The sequence below is a fragment of the Rana temporaria genome, chromosome 10 (genome assembly GCF_905171775.1).
Source record: "Rana temporaria chromosome 10, aRanTem1.1, whole genome shotgun sequence".
In the NCBI taxonomy this organism is placed as follows: Eukaryota; Metazoa; Chordata; class Amphibia; order Anura; family Ranidae; genus Rana; species Rana temporaria.
In genome coordinates this window covers 100,255,834-100,277,748 of record NC_053498.1, presented here as the reverse complement: position 1 = coordinate 100,277,748, position 21,915 = coordinate 100,255,834, and the positions used below count along the sequence as shown (strand labels likewise).

Genomic DNA, 21,915 nt, shown 5'->3' with positions numbered 1-21,915 from the left:
ACCACTGCGCCGGCATATACCGAGCGCAGTACACTCGGGTAGGCTCGGCTCCTCTCGCGGTCACGTCCTGTACGTCCTTTACACGAGAGGAGCCAAGCCTGCCCGACTATACCCGAGTGTACTGCGCTCGGTATATGTCGGCGCAGTGGTTCAAACACAGCGCGGGAAGCGGGGATCGAGCGGGGAGGACACCACGATGGCCGCAGAAGGATGCCGGACCGGACGAGGCCGCCGATGGACGACGGGCAGGACGCGATGGACGACGGGCAAGACACCGACGAGGGGCATCCAAACTGTAAGTATTTATTTTTTTCCAGGAATTTTCCTTCAAGTTCGGGGGTGCGCGCGATATACGCCGGGGCGCGTTATAGCAAGATAAATACAGTATTTGCTCTTTTTGTACTATAAAGGGCTAATTCTAGTTTTTTTAAAGGGGTTGTAAAGGTTTTTTATTTTCTAAATAAGTTCCTTTAAGCTAGTACATTGTTGGTTCACTAACCTTTTCCTTGGATTTCCTTCCCTTCTAAATGTTTTTTTTCTTTGTCTGAATTTCTCACTTCATGTTTCTCCTCAGTAAGCTTTCCACCATCATCCGAGCCGTTCTGGCTGGGGGTTAGTCAGCCAGAACAGCTTACTGAGGAGGAACAGGAAGTGAGAAATTCAGACAAAGAAAAAAAACATTTAGAAGGGAAATTGAAGGAAAAAGATAAGTGAACCAACAATGCACTAGCTTAAAGGAACCTATTTAGAAAATAAAAAAACAAACCTTTACAACCCCTTTAACCCCATTATGTTACTAAACGTTTTATCCCTGGTTTGCAGAAACGCACTACAGTTCATTTACATGGTTTCCTACGGGACACATTCACATCTATGCTTTTTTCAGCTGTGGCGTCTTTAGAAAGGGTCAGGGACGGTGCTTTTTTTGGTTCAATATACTTCAATGGAGAAGCTGCAGAAAAGCATGTAATGCGATTTTGCAGCAATTTATGTTTTTTAATCTGCCCAACAACATATTGGGCAAAAAAAAAAAAACATTAAAAAATGCAAACGCGCAAATCGCAGCAAAATCACGTGTGCAAAAATAAAAAACACAGCAAAACACACTGCAGAAACAGATCAAAAGCAAACTGCATAGGTGTGTACTGAGCCTTATGCTGGTCACACGAATCAATTTTCAGACGGGAATATTAATACGAAAAATCTTTGTACATTTGTTTGAAATTTTCACTTGTTTTTAGCATTCAGTTTTAAAATTAATGTAATTTCTGAACGAAAACATTCTATTATTTCTAATAATGATATCTGATGATATTTTACCAGATTCACCCTCTAAACATACAGCCAGAGCTACAATGGAATGGTTTAAATCAGGGGTCTCAAAGTACCGGCCCGCGGACCGGTTTTAAATGGCCCGCAGGCAGGGCGGGTGCCGCTGAAGTGTAGATCGAGGTGCATGAAGAGTAGCGCAGGAAGCGTCTGTCATAAGTTCACTTGTCTCTCATGTCACACTGCTACTCCCCGGCGGCCCCTCCTCTCTTCTCGTCCATTCCCATTTGCTTGTGACATCATCTGAGATGGACGAGAAGAGAGGAGTGGGCCGCCGGGGAGTAGCAGCGTGACATGAGAGACAAGTGAACTTATGACAGACGCTTCCTGCGCTACTCTGCCTTTGAAGAAAACAACAAGTAAATGCTGACCTGTGCCCTGGTGTGCTCTCATGTGCCCTGGTGTGCTTTCATGTGCCCTGATTGTGTCCTGATGTGCTCTCATGTGCCCTGATGTGCTCCCATGTGCCCTGATGTGCTCCCATGTGCCCTGATGTGCTCCCATGTGCCCTGATGTGCCCTGATGTGCCCCATGTACCCTGATGTGCCCCATGTACCCTGATGTGCCCCATGTACCCTGATGTGCCTCATGTACCCTGATGTGCCTCATGTACCCTGATGTGCCTCATGTACCCTGATGTGCCTCATGTACCCTGATGTGCCTCATGTACCCTGATGTGCCTCATGTACCCTGATGTGCCTCATGTACCCTGATGTGCCTCATGTACCCTGATGTGCTGGGCTCTGTACATCAGGGTACCCTGTGCCCCGATATGCCATGTGCCCTGTCCTGATGTGCTTTGCCCCATGTGCTCTCATGTGCCCCATGTTCCCTGATTGTGCCCTGATGTGCCCCGATTGTCCCCTGGTGTGCTCGTATGTGCCCTATGTGCCCTGATATGCCCCATGTGCTCTGATTGTGCCCTGATGTGGCCCATGTACCCTGATGTGCCAAGGGGCACATGAGAGCACATCAGGGCACAATCAGGGAACATGGGGCACACCAGGGAACATGGGGCACAGCACATCAGGACAGGGCACATGGCACATCAGGGTATAGGGCACATGAAACAGCACATCAGGGTACAAAGCCCAGCACATCAGGGCACATGGCACATCAGGGTACAGGGCACATGAAACAACACATCGGGGTACAAAGCCCAGCACATCAGGGTACATGGGGTACCCTGATGTGCTGGGCTTTGTACCCTGATGTGCTGTTTCATGTGCCCTGTACCCTGATGTGCCCTGTCCTGATGTGCTGTGCCCTGATGTGCCATGTCCTGTACCCTGATGTGCTCTCATGTGCCCCATGTTCCCTGGTGTGCCCCATGTTCCCTGATTGTGCCCTGATATGCTCTCATGTGCCCTGGTGTGCTCGTATGTGCCCTGATATGCCTGATGTGCTCTGATTGTGCCCCATGTACCCTGATGTGGCCCATGTACCCTGATGTGGCATGTGCCCCATGTACCCTGATGTGCTGGGCTTTGTACCCTGATGTGCTGTTTCATGTGCCCTGTACCCTGATGTGCCATGTGTCCTGTCCTGATGTGCTGTGCCCTGATGTGCCATGTGCCCTGTCCTGATATGCCCTGCCCTAATGTGCCATGCACCCTGATGTGGCCTGTTGTGCTGTACCCCTATGTGCTGTGCTCTGATGTGCCCTGTACCCTGATGTGCTGGGCTTTGTACCCTGATGTGCTGGGCTTTGTACCCTGATGTGCGCTGTGCACTCATGTGTGCTGTGCCCTGTGCCCTGATGTGCTGTACCCTGATGGTGAGTGGTCAGTGTGTAGTGTAGTGGTCAGTGTGCAGTGTAGTGGTCAGGGTTAATAATGCGTTCGCTGACACCAGTACTGTTTTTGAAGTTTGAAAGTTTGCATGCGGCCCCCCATGGGATATGGAAACTTGTCTTGTGGCCCTCAGGTAATTTGAGTTTGAGACCCCTGGTTTAGATCAAAGCATAATCATGTATTAGAATGGTCCAGTCCAATTCCAGACCTAAATCCAACTGAGAATCTGTGGCAAGACTTGAAAATTTCTGTTCACAGACGCTCTCCATCCAATCTGACAGAGCTTGAGCTATTTTGCAAAGAACAATGGGCAAAAATTTTACTCATGATGTGTAAAGCTGGTAGAGATCCCCAAAAAGACTTAGTTGTAATTGCAGCGAAAGGAGGTTCTACAAAATATTGAAAAACCATTTATTATTTTCCTTCCACTTCACAATTATGTGCCACTTTGTGTTGGTCTATCACATAAAATCCTCCGGCGCGATGTGAACCCATGGGCTCAAATCACACCGTACTGAATCACAGGAATGCAGTGCGATTCCCGTGCAAATTCATAGTGTGATCCAGGGCTTAAGGTGAAACTTTAAATTAAAATAAAAAAAAATTGCGAACTGCAGAATTTGTCATAAAGTGGTATTAAACCCCAAACCAAAAATGTTATATAGTGCAGCTTACCAATCATTAGATGTGGTGGCTGCATTAGTTTTCCTTTTTTAGGGTTTCTCCTCTGTTTTCACCTGGTGATCTGGCCAGTAACACACCTCCTGTATTAGAGTGCCTACACTCTGGATGAAGGAGCACAGGGGCACCTTTGGACAGCAGCATTGTCAGTCTGTGGGGAGAGGAGTGTTAGATGTATTAGCAGACTTAGATACACTAACAAACTGAAGCCAAACTCCACTTTATAAATTAGTTGCAGAAAAAAAAAATATGTTTTTTTCCTTTGGGATAAAAAAGTTTTACAGAAATAAAAGCTTATTGTATGCACCCCCGTCAGTGTTAAATGGTTTGTCTCATCCATGTAAACTAATACATCATGAAGTGAGCTTGTTCTTTTAAAAAACAACAGATTAATGCCACGTACACGCGATCAAGCTTTTGCCCACCCTAATCACATAGGAATTTCCGACAGAATAGAGAAAAATAGAACAATTCCGATGAAATTTATTGAAATTTCCGATGAAAAAACTCAGATGGGACTACACACGATCGGAATATCCGATGGAAAAAGTCCGACATTGGAAATTCCGATCGTGTGTACGCGACATTACTGGCTAGGTCCCCAGATGAAAATAAAAGAAAGAAAGCCTAAAAAAAAAAAAAAAAAGGAAGGAAACTAATGCAGCCACCACATCTAAGAATTGGCAAATTGGATTTTTGGGATTAATACTTAACCACTTAAGCCCCGGACCTTTAGGCAGCTAAATGCCCAGGCCAGGTTTTTTTTACGATTCGGCACTGCGTCGCTTTAACAGACAATTGCGCGGTCGTGCGATGTGGCTCCCAAACAAAATTGGCGTCCTTTTTTTCCCACAAATAGAGCTTTCTTTTGGTGGTATTTGATCACCTCTGCGGTTTTTATTTTTTGCGCTATAAACAAAAATAGAGCGACAGTTTTGAAAAAAATGCAATATTTTTTACTTTTTTCTATAATAAATATCCCCCAAAAACATATAAAAAAACATATTTTTTCCTCAGTTTAGGCCGATACGTATTCTTCTACCTATTTTTGGTAAAAAAATCGCAATAAGCGTTTATCGGTTGGTTTGCGCAATATTTATAGCGTTTACAAAATAGGGGATAGTTTTATTGCATTTTTATAAATATTTTTTTTTTACTACTAATGGCGGCGATCAGCGATTTTTTTTGTGACTGCGACATTATGGCGGACACTTCGCACAATTTTGACACATTTTTGGGACCATTGTCATTTTCACAGCAAAAAATGCATTTAAATTGCATTGTTTATTGTGAAAATGACAGTTGCAGTTTGGGAGTTAACCACAGGGGGCGCTGAAGGAGTTAGGGTTCACCTAGTGTGTGTTTACAACTGTAGGGGGGTGTGGCTGTAGGAGTGACGTCATCGATTGTGTCTCCCTATAAAGGGGTGACTCGATCGATGCAGCCGCCACAGTGAAGCACGGGGAAGCCGTGTTTACATACGGCTCTCCCAGCCCTTCAGCTCCGGGGGGGCGGCTAGAAACGAATAGCCGCCCCCTCATCCCGGATCGCTCCCAGAGCTACCGACCGCCGCATGTAACGGAGGGGGGGGGGGGTCCCGATCGGACCCTCGACCCGCGGAAAGGCAGGGACGTACATGTACGCCCATCTGCCTGCACGTGTCATTCTGTGGACGTATAAATACATGCGGCGGTCGTTAAGTGGTTAAAAACCAACAGACTAATGCCACGTACACGCGATCGAGCTTTTGCCCGGCCAAATCACATAGGAATTTCCGACAGAATAGAGAAAAATAGAACAATTCCGATGGAGTTTATTGAAATTTCCGATGGGACTGCACACGATCGGAATATCCGATGGAAAAAGTCAGACATTGGAAATTCCAATCGCGTGTACGCGGCATTACTGGCTAGGTCCCCAGATGAAAATAAAAGAAAAATAAAAGAAAGAAAGCCTAAAAAAGAAGGAAACTAATGCAGCCACCACATCTAAGAATTGTCAAGTTGGACTTTTGGGGTGAATACTTAAGTTACTTACCTGCCTGTCCACTCATGCGAGGGCCGTGTTTTGCAGGCACTGAATGCACAGGCGAACGTTCCATGTTCAGGTGTCCCATTAGTGTCAATTGGGATGCAGAAGCTTGGCAGACAAGGCCGCCGCTCCCAATCTGACATCCGATTGGGTGAGATTAAGTGCGTCACTGACAAGAAATAGTTTGATGTCAATGTGTTTTCGGCAGCATAGAAAAAAGGTTTATTATTTAGTGTCAGTGTTTTTTTTAGGCAAGATAAAAAAGGAAAATGCCCACTATTGTTCCTGGGTCCTTCTATGGGGACAAATAACGTGCCACCAAATAAAGGGGCAATTCCGTCATCTACCTGGATACAGCAAGTAGTAACAAGATATATGTAAAACTGCATTCAGGTGATAAAGTGTCATTAAGCCCCAAATGTTTGAGAACTATTACAGCAGCTGACGTTAGCACTTACCTCATCTGCTTTAAAGTCTTGTCCTGTTTCCTAAATGAGGAGTCCAAAGGTCACACCTGTATTAGGGTGGCTCCAGGGTCTTGCAGGTTCCTATGGAGCCACCCGCGATTGCGTGCCGCCGCCGGAGGATCGCTCCCGCTGCGATTCTACAGCAGGTCCCACAGACTGGATTCCGCCGGCACCCGCTGATTGCTCAGGACACAGGCAGAACGGCGATCTCCCTATGTAAACAATGCAGATCACCATTCTGTCAGTAAGGAAGGCATGGATCCTGTGTTGCTGTAAAGCAGGGACACCAATCTATGCCTTCCCCTAGTACAAGCACCTCCCCCGCTACAGTAAAACACCAGCTGGGCACATCGTTAACCCCTTGATCACCCCTGATGGTAACCCTGTCTGATTGCGGGAGCCGATCTTTTTCCAGGTCGGCGTTCATTGTGATCGGCGATGGATCCACACCGGGGGACAAGGCTTGTGTTTTTTTTAATGAAGAAATTGTCAAAAACTGTCTCTGTGTTTTTCTCTCTTTCTGACACTTTTTTGGGTGAATGAGTACCCCATACTTATTCACATTAAGGGAGTGAGTGAGGTGTGGAAGGTGTCAGTAAAATATGAGCAGTGTGGAAGGTGTCAGCAAGGTAGAAGTGGTGTGGGAAGTGTCAGTAAGGTGTGAGCGGTGTGGAAGGTGTCAGTAAGGTGTGAGCAGTGTGGAAGGTGTCAGTAAGGTGTGAGCAGTGTGGAAGGTGTCAGTAAGGTGTGAGCAGTGTGGAAGGTGTCAGTAAGGTGTGAGCAGTGTGGAAGGTGTCGGTAAGGTGTGAGCAGTGTGGAAGGTGTCAGTAAGGTGTGAGCAGTGTGGAAGGTGTCGGTAAGGTGTGGAAGGTGTCGGTAAGGTGTGGAAGGTGTCAGTAAGGTGTAAGCAGTGTGGAAGGTACGAGCGGTGTGGAAGGTGTCAGTAGGGTACGAGCGGTGTGGAAGGTGTCAGTAAGGTACGAGCGGTGTGGAAGGTGTCAGTAAGGTACGAGCGGTGTGGAAGGTGTCAGTAAGGTACGAGCGGTGTGGAAGGTGTCAGTAGGGTACGAGCGGTGTGGAAGGTGTCAGTAAGGTACGAGCGGTGTGGAAGGTGTCAGTAGGGTACAAGCGGTGTGGAAGGTGTCAGTAGGGTACAAGCGGTGTGGAAGGTGTCAGTAAGGTGTGAGAGGTGTCAGTAAGGTGTGAGCAGTGTGGAAGGTGTCAGTAAGGTGTGAGCGGTGTGGAAGGTGTCAGTAAGGTGTGAGCGGTGTGGAAGGTGTCAGTAAGGTGTGAGCGGTGTGGAAGGTGTCAGTAGGGTACGAGCGGTGTGGAAGGTGTCAGTAAGGGACGAGCGGTGTGGAAGGTGTCAGTAAGGGACGAGCGGTGTGGAAGGTGTCAGTAGGGTACGAGCGGTGTGGAAGGTGTCAGTAAGGTGTGAGCGGTGTGGAAGGTGTCAGTAGGGTACGAGCGGTGTGGAAGGTGTCAGTAAGGTACGAGCGGTGTGGAAGGTGTCAGTAGGGTACGAGCGGTGTGGAAGGTGTCAGTAGGGTACGAGCGGTGTGGAAGGTGTCAGTAGGGTACGAGCGGTGTGGAAGGTGTCAGTAGGGTACAAGCGGTGTGGAAGGTGTCAGTAAGGTGTGAGCGGTGTGGAAGGTGTCAGTAAGGTGTGAGCGGTGTGGAAGGTGTCAGTAAGGTGTGAGCGTGTGGAAGGTGTCAGTAAGGTACGAGCGGTGTGGAAGGTGTCAGTAAGGGACGAGCAGTGTGGAAGGTGTCAGTAAGGGACGAGCGGCGTGGAAGGTGTCAGTAAGGTGTGAGAGGTGTCAGTAAGGTGTGAGCGGTGTGGAAGGTGTCAGTAAGGTGTGAGCGGTGTGGAAGGTGTCAGTAAGGTACAAGTGGTGTGGAAGGTGTCAATAGGGTACAAGCGGTGTGGAAGGTGTCAGTAAGGTACGAGCGGTGTGGAAGGTGTCAGTAAGGTGTGAGCGGTGTGGAAGGTGTCAGTAAGGTGTGAGCGGTGTGGAAGGTGTCAGTAAGGTACAAGCAGTGTGTCAGTGACCTGGCAGTATGTATCCCCCAGGTCAGTAGATGTCCCCCCTCCCCCATAGTACACACAGTAGTAGTAGAATGTGGAGAGCACTTACCGGCTCGGTGGTGTGGGGGGAGGGGAGCCGTGTATTCCCGGTACGTATCCTCCTCACAGCCGCATTTCCCTTCCCTCTCCCACCTCAGTGACAGTAGAGGCGGTGTATGAGCCCCGGCCCCGCACAGCCCGCTGGGATTGTAGTTCTCTCCTGCGGAGGCGGCTGGTCGGAGGCGTGGGGGGGACTACGAATCCCGGCATGCAGTGCGGCCGGCCAGGCTGTAGGATCTCTCAGGGTCGGGGCCCCCCGGAGCTCTGCAGTGTGCGGTGGCGGAGAAGTCCGGGCTGGTGTGTGAGGGGAGGACGGAGCATCCCGGAGAGGAGCTCCCTCCTGGCGGGGGTGTACTGTGATGTGTATGGAGGAGATAAGGAGGGGGGAGGGGGAGCACACAGTGTATATGGTGTACACACTCCTCGGGTTATCTCAGTCACAGGGGTTGTTATGACACCAAACAAGCCTGGCAATGCTGGGACTGGGCTCCTCCATAGGGCCCCATACATTGTACATACATCACCATGTCAGGGTGTCTATAGAGCTGCACTTTGGAGGTCAGGAGCCCCTGCCAGGTTTTTATTCTTGCTCTCTGTGTCCCATTGGGGAGATTTCCTTTCACTTCCTGTGCTCCTTACATAACAGGACATTTTGTTGCTTTGTAGCCTCAGATGAAGACACACACAGTTTTTGTTATATCCAGCTGTATTTATTAGTGCAACTTATAGCATTCAAGTGAAAGATAGAATACCAATATGTCAGACAAAACCAGAATCACTGAGTTGGAAAAAGGATCACCCCTCCTGAAAATGACGTGTAAACTCAATCAGGTGTATCTAATACCCTTCCCAATAGCACACAAGGCCATGTGTCTTTCAGTGGCGGTTCACACTTGTGTGATGTCAGACATCGCATGTGATTCGCATCACACTGCTGTGCAGATCACATGCATCCAGGTTGTATGGCTGAATTTGCATCGCATTCGGATGAAAATCGTACAGGAACCCTTTTTGTCCGCACCCGAATCCTTTCTCCGAATTTACAGTTCACACTGATCTGGGGGTGTCATTAATTTTGTATTGATACCCACAGCGGTTCGCAGAGGGCAGTGTGAACCGCTGGCGATTCAGGTGCGATGTGGGAACCCGCACTGGATTGGCAAGTTTTCCCACAATGCATTGCATTGGTTCCCCGCTGACAGTTGAATGTAAATAAAAAATGGTGTGGGGGCCCCCTCCCAAAATCCATACCAAATCCTTATCTGAGAATGCAGCCCAGCAGGTCAGGAAAGGGAGGGGACAAGCGAGTACCCCCCCCCTCCCCTCCTGAACCATACCAGGCTACATGCCCTCAACATGGGAGGGATGGGTGCTTTGGGGGGGGCTCTGTTGATGGAAACAAGGGCCTCTTCCCGACAACCCTGGGGTTGCCGGGGTCTGCTGGTGGGGGGCTTATTGGAATCTGGAAGCCACCTTTAAAAAAAGGGACCCCCAGATCCTGCCCCCCCATGTAAATGGGTATCGGGTATATCGTATCCATACCCATTCACCAAAAAAAGCTGTGGGCCGGTCTTTGACAAGTCCTTGTGACGTTACAAGTGGAGGGCTCTCCGGGTGATGCCATCGAATGGCCACGCCCCATGGCTATATTGGAGATGCAAGACAGCGGGCGAAAACACAAATGAGGAAGACAGCCACAGCTTTTTTTTTTACAGCGGGTAACCAGCGGCGGGGAAGAACACAGCAGCTGGAGAAGATAGCACAAGAAGACGGCGACAGCAGAAGACATCGGCGGGGGAAGATCGCACAAGAAGACAGCTCCGGGAGAAGACGGCGACAGGAAAAGACGGTGGCGAAATAGGCAGCGGCGGCGGGAGAGACTATGGCGATGGAAGAAGACGGCAGCAGGAGAGGCTGCGGCGGGAGGGGAGAGACAGCGGCAGGAGAAGATGGCGGTGGGATAGGCAGTGGCGCGGGAGAGACTGCGGCAGGAGAAGACGGCAGCGGGAGAGATGGCGACGGGAGAAGACGGCTCAGAGCTATTGTTTTAATAAAGGACTTGTCAGGAACGGGCTCTTGTGGTTTTTTTTTTGTTTTTTTTACATTTCACTCCTTTTTGAGGTGAATGGGTAGCGCTACGATGTACCCTATACCCATTCACATAGAGGGGCCCCCCTTCTTAAAGGTTCCAATAAGCACCCCGTCCGCATACCCCGACAACCACCCACTAGGTATAAGTATGGTTCTTGGGGGGGGGGGGTGCGCTCGCTCATCCCCTCCCTTTCCTGACCTGCCAGGCTGCATGCTCAGATAAGGGTTTGGTATGGATTTTGCCGCGCCATGCCGATTTCGTGATTTTTTTTTTCCCGCCAATTTTTGGGGGTTTTACATTTAGCTGTCAGCGGGGAACCCTGCTGACAGCTGATGACTCATCGGTTGTTAAGGACTTGGCAGCCGACTTCTCGGCCCCCTGCTTAGCAAGTACATTCATGACAGCTGTGATTACTGGTGATCTGTGATTGGCTACAGCTAGTCACGTGGTAAATACAGGGTGCTGTGATTGGCCATGATAGTTGTGGGCCAATCACAGCATCATTCTGCAGGAAACACAGCTGTTATGAATGAAATTAATTTATAACAGCTCTGTTGACACGTGATTATATAGTGATCACATGATCCCCGGCTGCCGAAGGCCCCCACAGCGCGCCCCACTAATATGGAACAGGCTGGATGACGTACATGTATGTCATCCAGCCTCTGCCCCTGCTTACTGCCCACAGTAAATGTACTGTGGGTGGTCGGCAAGTGGTGAACCTGATTGGGTTGTTTTACAATCACTTTACCCCATGCTACCGGACACTTTCACCCCCTTCCTGCCCAGGCCAGTTTTCAGCTTTCAGCACTGTCACACTTTGAATGACAATTGCGCAGTCATGCAACACTGTACCCATATAAAAATGTTATATATTTTTTTACACAAATAGAGCTTTATTTTGGTGGTATTTAATCACTGCTGTTTTTTTTTTTTTCTAGAAAAACAGCCGAAAATTTTGAAAAAAAAAAACATTTCTTAGTTTCTGTCAGTAAAGTTTGTAGTGTAGTCTGTGGTAACGTAGTAAAGTAATTTTTCTCCTTCACTGATGTGCGCTGATGAGGTGGCACTGATGAGGAGGCACTGATATGTGGCACTGGTGAGCACTGATAGGCAGCACTGGTTGGCAATAATAGGCGGCACTGATGAGCAAGCATTGATGGGCAGCACGGACTGGCATCACTGATGGGCACTGATTGGTGTCACTGATGGGGCACTGCTGGGGCTGTACTGTAATCAGGCCACTGATGATCAGTGCCCTGATTACCTGTACAGTTCTCCCCTGTGACAAGATGCCACTGATCGGCTCTCCTTGCCACACTCTGTCAGTGTGAGACGATAAACGGCACGTCCTTGTTTACATGTGACTGGCTGTGATTGGACACAGTCGATCACATGGGTAAAGAGCCGCATCATCGGCTCTCTACTGAGATCGGGGTTGCGCCGTGTCCTAGGAACACTGTGTGGCCAAGATCGCTGCGTGCCACTTCTGGGGCGCTATCATATGAAGTTGTCCCAGAACGAGAGTGCCACCGCTCCACTGTAATTTGACTAAAGGGCAGCGTGTAAAAAATGGACAGCCATGCAGGAGTGCCTACATGGACCTGAACGGCATCTACATTTGGGGCTGCACAGCTGGGCCCATAGTGTAAAAGCACTGTTTTGTTGAAGTTAAATAATTAGTACACTTAGGCCTCATTCACATGGGCAATTAGGCTGCAATGTTCAGATGCAGTTAAATGCGTTCTCACACAATACGCCTATATGTGACCAGAGAATGTTGGCTCTGGGCACAAACTGCATCCAGGAGAGATGGATAACGGCACATTGTCATATTTCAACGTAGTTTCCTTATTCAATTACAAGCTCAAATATAGAGGAACTCTTAGGCCTAGTACACACGAGAGGATTTATCCGCGGATACGGTCCACCGAGGATTTTGATCCGATGGAGTGTACTCACCATCGGACCGAAATCCCATCGCGATGACGTGTCGCGCCATCGCCGCGATGGTGACGCGGCGACGTGCGCGCCGCTGTCATATAAGGAACTCCACGCATGCGTCGAATCATTACGACGCATGCGGGGGATCCATTCGGACGGATTGATCCGGTGAGTCTGTACAGACCAGCGGATCAATCCGTTGGGATGGATTCAAGCGGATAGATTTTAAAGCATGTCTTAAAATTTTTATCCGCTGGAAATCCATCCCAGGGGATAAAAATCCGCGGAAACAGATCCGCTGGATTGTACACACCAGGGGATCTATCCGCTGAAGCCGGTCCGCGGATCAATTTCCAGCGGATAAAAATTTGAAGACATGCTTTCAAATCTATCCGCTTGAATCCATCCCAACGGATTGATCCGCTGGTCTGTCCAGACTCACCGGATCAATCCGTTCCGAATGAAACCCCTGCATGCATCGTAATGATTCGACGCATGCGGGCGCGACACGTCATCGCGATGGGATTTCGGCGCGGATTTCGATCCGATGGTGAGTACACTCCATCGGATCGAAATCCTCGAGAGGATTTATTCGCGGAAACTGTCCGGTGGACCGTATCCGCGGATAAATCCTCTCGTGTGTACTAGGCCTAACATGTTTCCAGGGCAATTAAAAGCCTAGTACATATGTTACGTTTTTTCGTTCAACCCATCGGACGGAACAGGAAAAAAAGTCAGATGTTGCTGTACTAACTATGAAATGTTAGTGCCGCAATCTCCCCACTGAACCATTGTGTTCTCCCCCCCCCCCCCCCTGCCAGGACACACCATTGGCTGCCAGCGCTAATCAGATGCTGGTTTTCCAGCATGTCCCTCTTGGAAACAACCAGTCGTTGAACTGGCGTCTTTTAGACAGGCAGTTGTACACAGTGTCTGAATGTCCTGCTGAACTGCTCGATATTCAAATCATGTGTACCAGCATTATTAACAGAATACCAACCTGGAGGGACACCATAGTTTGTGGACAATGTCTGCATCCAGGGCCAGTCAGTAACTTCATGTGAGCGGTTACAGCAGCACCTCCAATCATGAATTGGTACAAGGTACAAATCTGGGTGTGCAGTGGCTGTGTGCAACGTGCGCATGAGACCAGAGTTTCTCCACTGCAGATTCTTGCAGGCTGAGAAGCTAATCGCCCATGCGAATAAGGCCTGGGGGGCTATGTAGGGAGAAGTGAATGTGACATTCACTAAATGTTCTCTGGTAGAGAATATTTCAGAGCCATGTGTTTTAAATGACAGTAATTGATTCACCGACAGATTACGTTTGGTGAACGTCACATTCACTGCTTTAGAAATAGAACCCTAATGCCGCGTACACACGACCGTTTTTTAATGGTCTAGAAAAAACAAGGTTTTTTTCAACCCGATAATTGAAAAGCCGGCCTTGCCTACACACGATCGTGAAAAAAAAAATGCTCTCGCAAAGCACGGTGACGTACTTTTCAGTCTGTTACAGAGTGATGAATGTGCTATCTCCATTACGAAAGGTAGTTTTACCAGAATGAGCGCTCCTAATCTCATAACTTGCTTCTAAACATGCGCATTTTTTTCACGTCGTTAAAGCCCACACACGATAATTTTTTACGACATTAAAAACAACGTGAAAATTTAGAGCATGTTCTAAATTTTTAATGCCCATTTTTTACGTCGTGAAAAATGCTCTGGAGCCCACACACTATAGTGTTTAATGACATTAAAAAATATATTTTTTTTTACATCGCGAAAAACGGTCGTGTGTACTGGCTGGCCATGCAACGCTGCAGCTGATTGGCTACATGCACTGTTCGAATGCTAGTTTTCCAGCAGGACTTTTCAACAGAAGCCAGTCAAACGGCCTCTGATATGAACAAAGCATATTCCTCTGTAGTAGGGTTGCCACCTGTCCAGGATTCACCCGGACAGTTCGGTTTTGGAATCATGTGTCCGATACCTGAAACCCATACACAATATTCAGACTAGACTATGGCTTCTCAGCAGGGTTGCTGGCTGCAGTTGTCTAGGCTGAGAGTGTCTGTTCCACTCTTTCCAAAGCCAGCACTAACAACCCCCCCTCCCCAAACACACACACAGAGGAGAGAGGGCTCGATTTGCACTTTTTTCTCCCACCCCTACCCCTCTGTGTCTGCCCACACTCAAATGCCCCGGCGCTGTGCCTCAGAAAAGGAATGTGGGGGTGGGGAATTTGAAGTCCAGCAGCCTCAGATACATTTGGATGAGAAGTACTGACTGCCAAGGGGTGAGTGAGTGCACCATCCATCCCTGTCTGTGACTGAAATCTCCCCCCTACTCTCTCCTGCCCCTGAGTGAGTACACCAAGGTAAATCGGGGTTCTCAGAGCACCCCTTACATCAGAGTTCCCCTTTACACCAGAGGCTGCAGTGTTCCCCCTTACATCAGAGTCATCTCTGTACATCAGAGTTCTCAGTGTTCCCCCTTAAATCAGGGTTCCCAGAGCATCCCTTATGTTATGAGAAAAAATATATATAGTTGCGCTAGTGTCAAGACCACCAAGATCACCCCCGCCCCAAACGTGGAAATAAATTGAATGAACATAAACCGTGAACTTATTATAAATGATTAAAGGAGTTGTAAAGGAAAAAATTAATTAATGAAAAAAATAAAATTAATGTCTGCAAGGTAGACAGAATAGTGTAATGATTCTGTTAAACGAGTAAATACCTATTAAATTCCTTCATCTATATCACCTCCGGCATTCTAGTTTCTGTTCTCTTATTCACTTCCTGGTTTGCGGCGCTCGTTCATGTAAGAACTACATTTCCCAGTATGTATTGCGGCATGCCCAGTAATTCACACCTCCTTGAAGTCTCTAACACGTAGAGAGCGTCCTGCTGCACAGATGTAGTTCCCAGGAGGGGGTGAGCACGTCACTGACCACTGCAGTAAAGCCTCCCTTTCCCGGTGGTCAGTAAAATCAGACAAGCAGGAAGTGAACAGAGAAGAAATAGAGCAACTTCTGAGCAAAAACGAACAATGAGGAAGTGAAAAGAGGAATGTCTGCAGGTAAAGGATGCTTATTATGAAAAAAAATGTTTCCTTTACAACCCCTTTAAAGTGCACGAATGATACCAATTTAAAATTATAAATTGGATTATAAACAACTCATAAAGCATAAGCTAATGACATCAGTTAAGTGACAGTAAACTTGTAGGATATGAAAAATGCACAAAGTAAAATCCAAGAGAACAACCAAATTGCATCGAAATTGTGTATATATAAACATAAAAGTCCATAAACTGCTGTGAATAAACACCCAGTGATGTTCCAAGATATCAGCTATGCTTTCTTCCTGGGATCAACCGCTTCAAGTGAATTCCACCACCATAATGCAAAACTCCTTACCAGAGCCAATGGTCCTGTGTAATTAGGACCTGGACCAGCATGGATATTAAACCCGGCAATCAGGGCGAACACTGCATCCGTGACGTTGTAATCCGACGTGGTAGTACGACAAACTCCACAGCAAGGGCATCAGATGATATGGTATCATTGATGGGGCACAGTAATGCGGCAATTGATGGGGCACAGTAATGCAACAATTGATGGGGCAAAGTAATGTGGCAATTGATGGGGCAAAGTAATGTTGCAATTGATGGGGCAAAGTAATGCGTCAATTGATGGGGCAAAGTAATGCGTCAATTGATGGGGCAAAGTAATGTGGCAATTGATGGGGCACAGTAATGCAGCAATTGATGGGGCACAGTAATGCAGCAATTGATGGGGCAAAGTAATGTGGCAATTGATGGGGCACAGTAATGTGGCAATTGATGGGGCACAGTAATGTGGCAATTGATGGGGCACAGTAATGCAGCAATTGATGGGGCACAGTAATGCAGCAATTGATGGGGCACAGTAATAGGGAAATTGATGGGAAACAGTAATGTGGCAATTAATGGGGCACAGTAATGCTGCAAGTGATGTGGCACTGTAAGGCTGCAAGTGATGGGGCACAGTAAGGCTGCATTGATGGGGCACTGTAAGGCTGCGTTCACGGGCACACTGAGGCTGCACAGATGGGTACTGATATGCTTTATGTTACTATTGTTAAAGTTGTTAATATTTATTTTTGGAACTTAATTCTGCTTAAAATATTTAACAGTGTAATTTCATGAGATAATTTACAAGGGCGTGTTTAGGGGCAGACTTAGGGGTGGAGCAGGAGAGGTGTTGGGTGGGGCAACTGGTGGCTAGTAACTCTTAAGGCCTGGCTAGTGGCTCAGGACTTGAAATTTTGAGCCCTGACTTTAATAATTTATAATAAGTACACGGTTTATGTTCATTCAATTTATTTCCACGTTTAGGGCGGGGGTGATTGAGTCACCTTCCCCACAAAGGTGGTCTTGACACTAGCGCAACTATATATATTTTTTCTCACTTCTTTTCACTGTTAGGTAAGCAGCAACTAACCTGATAATATATTAGAGCCATCTTAATACCTATATCATCTTGGCGCAGTTCCCTTTTCCATCTTTCCATCCCTTATGTTATAACGAAAATTTGTAAAATGTGAACTACCGTGTTTCCCCGAAAATAAGACCTACCCCGAAAATAAGACCTATCGTTATTTTCCAGGAGGGCTGCAATATAAGCCCTACCCCAAAAATAAGCCCTAGTTTAAAATGTTTGTAACATCCTATAATCCACTCTATTACAGTAGTATATAATGTACAATGTGTGTGTTTCTGTAATATAATTGCAGGGAAGAGAGCTCCGGCGGGTCACAGAAGCGATGAACGAAGGTATCTGGCACAATTATATTACAGAAACACACACATTATACATTATATACTACTGTAATAGAGTGGATTATAGGATTTTACAAGCATTTTAACTCCGTTTACACTGGGGATTCCTGTCAGGCAGGGAGAGAGAGGGGGAGAAAAGACAGCACATTACATGTTAAGACCTACCCCGAAAATAAGCCCTACTGTGTCTTTTGTTGCCAAAATTAATATAAGACCCGGGCTTATTTTCGGGGAAACACGGTATTGCGCTACTTAGAGTAGGTGAACGTGAAAGTAGATGAAGTGAATCAATAGCGTGAAAGCAGCTAAGCCTAGCGTGTTCACTGTACACAAAGATAAAAGAATATATAATAGTAATGACAAGCGCTAATCACTAAGAAATCACTACAAAAATACAACATAAAATAACATAACATCAGTGAATATTCTAGTGCAATGATGAGCAACAAAGTGCAACATAAAATGCAAAATAACTCAATGATGATCACTCAGACGACTCAAGGGCCTAAATGAGTGAATAATGATGGCAAATGATGGAAAAAAAGTCCTAAATAAAAAATGACGGTCAAATCAATGTTCAAACTGGGAGACTGTTAAATCAATCCAGAGTTGTCAGCAGCATCCATAACTCGTCTCCCAGGACTCTCACCTGAGTATGATATGATATAATATGAGCATATATCATAAATGAAGATTCTCATCCAGGTAGTTCTCACTGGCGTCCTTTTAGTGGATCCAAATTCAAACGGATACACACCAAGTCTGGGTAGATGGTGAACACTCCCAAAGAGTGAAAGGAAGGAGAAACGGGGGGAAAAAAAAGGCTTCCAATGGTGAAGTATGTTAAAATAAGGGGGGGTACTTTAATAGCTAAAGATGGGACTCTTACATCAAATACAATGTATCAGGCATAAAACAAACGGAGATGCGGCGTGTAATAACGCCGTCTTACGTCTATCTGGTGGCTTCCGGGTGCGAGGGAGCACGTGACACCATCGCATCCGGAAGCCACCAGATAGACGTAAGACGGCGTTGTTACACGCCGCATCTCCGTTTGTTTTATGCCTGATACATTGTATTTGATGTAAGAGTCCCATCTTTAGCTATTAAAGTACCCCCCCTTATTTTAACATACTTCACCATTGGAAGTCTTTTTTTCCCCCCCCGTTTCTCCTTCCTTTCACTCTTTGGGAGTGTTCACCATCTACCCAGACTTGGTGTGTATCCGTTTGGATCCACTAAAAGGACGCCAGTGAGAACTACCTGGATGAGAATCTTCATTTATGATATATGCTCATATTATATCATACTCAGGTGAGAGTCCTGGGAGACGAGTTATGGATGCTGCTGACAACTCTGGATTGATTTAACAGTCTCCCAGTTTGAACATTGATTTGACCGTCATTTTTTATTTAGGACTTTTTTCCATCATTTGCCATCATTATTCACTCATTTAGGCCCTTGAGTCGTCTGAGTGATCATCATTGAGTTATTTTGCATTTTATGTTGCACTTTGTTGCTCATCATTGCACTAGAATATTCACTGATGTTATGTTATTTTATTATATTTTATGTTGTATTTTTGCAGTGATTTCTTAGTGATTAGCGCTTGTCATTACTATTATACATCCCTTATGTTATGTTAGAGTCCCCAGAGTTCTCCCTTACATCAGAGTCTGCAGAGTCCCCCCTTACAGTGAAAGGGAATTCTGCAAGTTCAGATGTAAAAGGGGAACTCTGTGGACTCTGATGTAAAGGGGGACTCTTTTTTTATTAACTTCATATGATTAGAAATGTTATTTAACCCCCCTGGCAGTATTCCTGAGTCTGGCTCGGGGTGGAATTTCAGGACCAAAAGCGGTAACCCCGAGCCAGACTCAGGATCGCCTCGCAGTGTCCACAGGCAGAGTTTACTTACCTTGTTCCTGGATCCCGCAATGTCTCCCCGCTGTGCGATCGAGCTGTGTCCTCCTCGCTCGATTCACAGTGCCGCCGAGCTCCGTTCCCTGCGACGTTACGACGCACGGGGGCGGAGATTGGCGCCAAATTTAAAAAAGTAAATAAACACAATACATACAGTATACTGTAACTTTATAGATTACAGTACTGTATGAAATAAATATACACTCCCTTGTCCCTAGTGGTCTGCCCAGTGTCCTATAATAAAAACTGTTCTTTCTGCCTGGAAACTGGAGATTGTCCATAGCAACCAAAAAGTGTCCCTTTACATCAAAAGTGGTTTTAGAGCAGCTAGAAAACAGCGATAATAAATTAGAATCCATTGCAGAATTGAGCGATAGCGATTTGTGGGGAAATTCGTCATCAGAAAATTAAAATATATATAAAATATATGTATAATTTATACTATAAAACAAAATTGCCATGCTCCGCGAAAGTGTTCGGGTTTGACTTGAAGAAAAGGTGGCAACCCTACTCTGTAGTGTGTACCTATCTCAATCCAGAGCACTGGCCTCATGCACACTGGGTGTTATAGAATAAGTTTTGCCGTAGCGTTTTAGCAAAACTACACTCACACAAAAGAATTGACGCATGTTTTAACTTTCATACAGCATTTTTACAGCTAAAAGGCTAGTTCTGGGTTTTTTCTCCAGCCAAAAACGCTGATAACATCCTATGTGTGCATAGACACATAGGATAACATGCTGGGGAGTTTACTGGCTGCAGAAAAAAGTGCCATAAGCCAAAAACAGTATTAACCCTTTTTCGGCCGCTAGCGGGGGTTAAAACCACACCACTAGCGGCCGAATACCGCCACAATTCTGACGGTATAGCGGCGCTATACCGCTACCGCACCTCCCGCCCCAGTGTGAAAGGGGCCTAAGTGTCATTTCTGTCTGCTGCCTTGTTCTGCTTTCAGCAGAGTCACTTCTAAAGGTTTTCCTGACACAAAAAGCAAAAAGGTGACATGGGTGGGATGTCCAGCACACAGACTGTTATTGACAGCCTTATGCTGGCCATACACTATAAAAAAAATCAGGCAAACCCATTTTCGAAAAAAAAAAAAAAAAACATTCACAGTTTTTTTGGTGGTATTTGATCACATCTGCGGTGTAAATTTTTAGTAAAAAAAAAAAAAAAGACAGAATAAAAAAACGAAACCATTTTATATTTTGTTATAACATTTTGCAAACAGGTAATTTTTGTCCTTCATTAATGTACGCTGATGAGGCTGCACTGATTGGCACTGATAGGCTGCACTGATGGGCACCGATAGGCTGCATTAATGGGCACTGATAGGCGGCACTGGTGGGCATTGAGAGGTGACACTGATGGGCATTTATAGGTGGCACTGGTGGGCACTGATAGCTGTCAGTGATGGGCACTGATGGGTGGCAGTGATGAACACTGGGTGGCAATGATGGGCACTGGTAGGTGACACTGATGGGCAGCACTGCTAGGTGGCACCGATGAGGCACTGATTGGCATCACTGGTGGGCATTGATAGATAGCACTCGCGGGCATTGATAGGTGGCACTTTTTTGCACTTGTGGCATTGGCAGGCGGTACTGGTGGGCACAGATGAGATGCCTGTGTCCCTTCCTCTTCGGGACCGATGTCCCATGCACAAGAGCCGGTGGCTGGCTTTTTTTTTTCCTCACGCTGTCAGCGTGTCATTGGCTGACAGCTGATCATGTGGTAAGGGGCCGGGATCGGATCAGTGATCACCGGAGTCTCAGTGATCGCAGCGCACCGAAGGGGAAAACGTCTATTGACGGCCTCCCGGCAAAGCAGGTCGGCGCTGTAGCCGTCATTCGGCTATAGCGTGGATCTGAAGGGGTTAACACGTCACCTATGGAGAATTTTAAGTATTGTAGATTGGTGTCATTCCACAGGCATGCGCAATATTAAAGCGTGACATGTTAGGTATCTAATTACTTGGCATAACATCATCTTTTACATTTTAGCAAAACATTTTGTATTATATTGTGTTTGTGTGCCTGTGTTTTTTCCCCAAAAATGTTGTTTGGAAAATCACTGCGCAAATACCGCGTGACAAAAAAAATTGCAACACCCATCCATTTATTCTTTAGGGCCTCTGCTAAAACATATATATACTGATTGGGGGTAATTTTTTGGCAAAAACAAGTCGATTTTTGCACGTAGGAGAAGAGTGTCAGAATTGGCCCGGTAGGCCAGTGGTTAAACATTTGATACGTTTTTATTGTGAATAAAATATGGGTTTATGTGATCTGCAAATTGGTGCATTCTATTTTTCACAGAGCCCCCAAGTTTTTCGGAATTGGGGTTGTAGTCTTCACACAAATACAAATACAGTTAGCTAGATTCACAGAGAGTTACGGCGGCATATCAGTAGATACGCCGTCGTAACTCTGAATCTACGCCGTCGTAAATTTAAGCGTATTCTGGAAACCAGATACGCTTAAAGCGGAGGTTCACGCTAAAACTTTTTTTTTTATATGTACCATCCCATCCAGCATACTTGCGTCAGCTATAGTATGTTTTTTGTGTTTTTTTCGCCGTTGTATTTACCGTTTAATCGCTCAGTTTCGTTTCAGACTCCGGCGGGGAAATAGGCGTTCCTATGAAGAGGGGAACATCATTGACGTCCAGCTATGGCGCGTCACGCATTCCGAAAATAGCCG

At 46.5% G+C, this 21,915-nt stretch overlaps 1 protein-coding gene across 5 annotated transcripts in view; it reads right to left on the bottom strand.

Moving 5' to 3' along the window:
* Positions 1-8,748, bottom strand: part of MIB2 (MIB E3 ubiquitin protein ligase 2) — a 156,136-nt gene extending 147,388 nt beyond the window's left edge. For 4 of the 5 annotated variants that reach the window (XM_040325819.1, XM_040325823.1, XM_040325822.1 and 1 more), the window contains exon 1: positions 3,798-3,838. The gene's annotated coding sequence lies outside the window, so the exon portion shown is untranslated. Of the gene's footprint in view, positions 1-3,797; positions 3,839-8,439 lie in introns of those variants that run through there. The other variant, XM_040325820.1, reaches the window with a different exon arrangement.
* Positions 8,749-21,915: the final 13,167 nt, after the last annotated feature.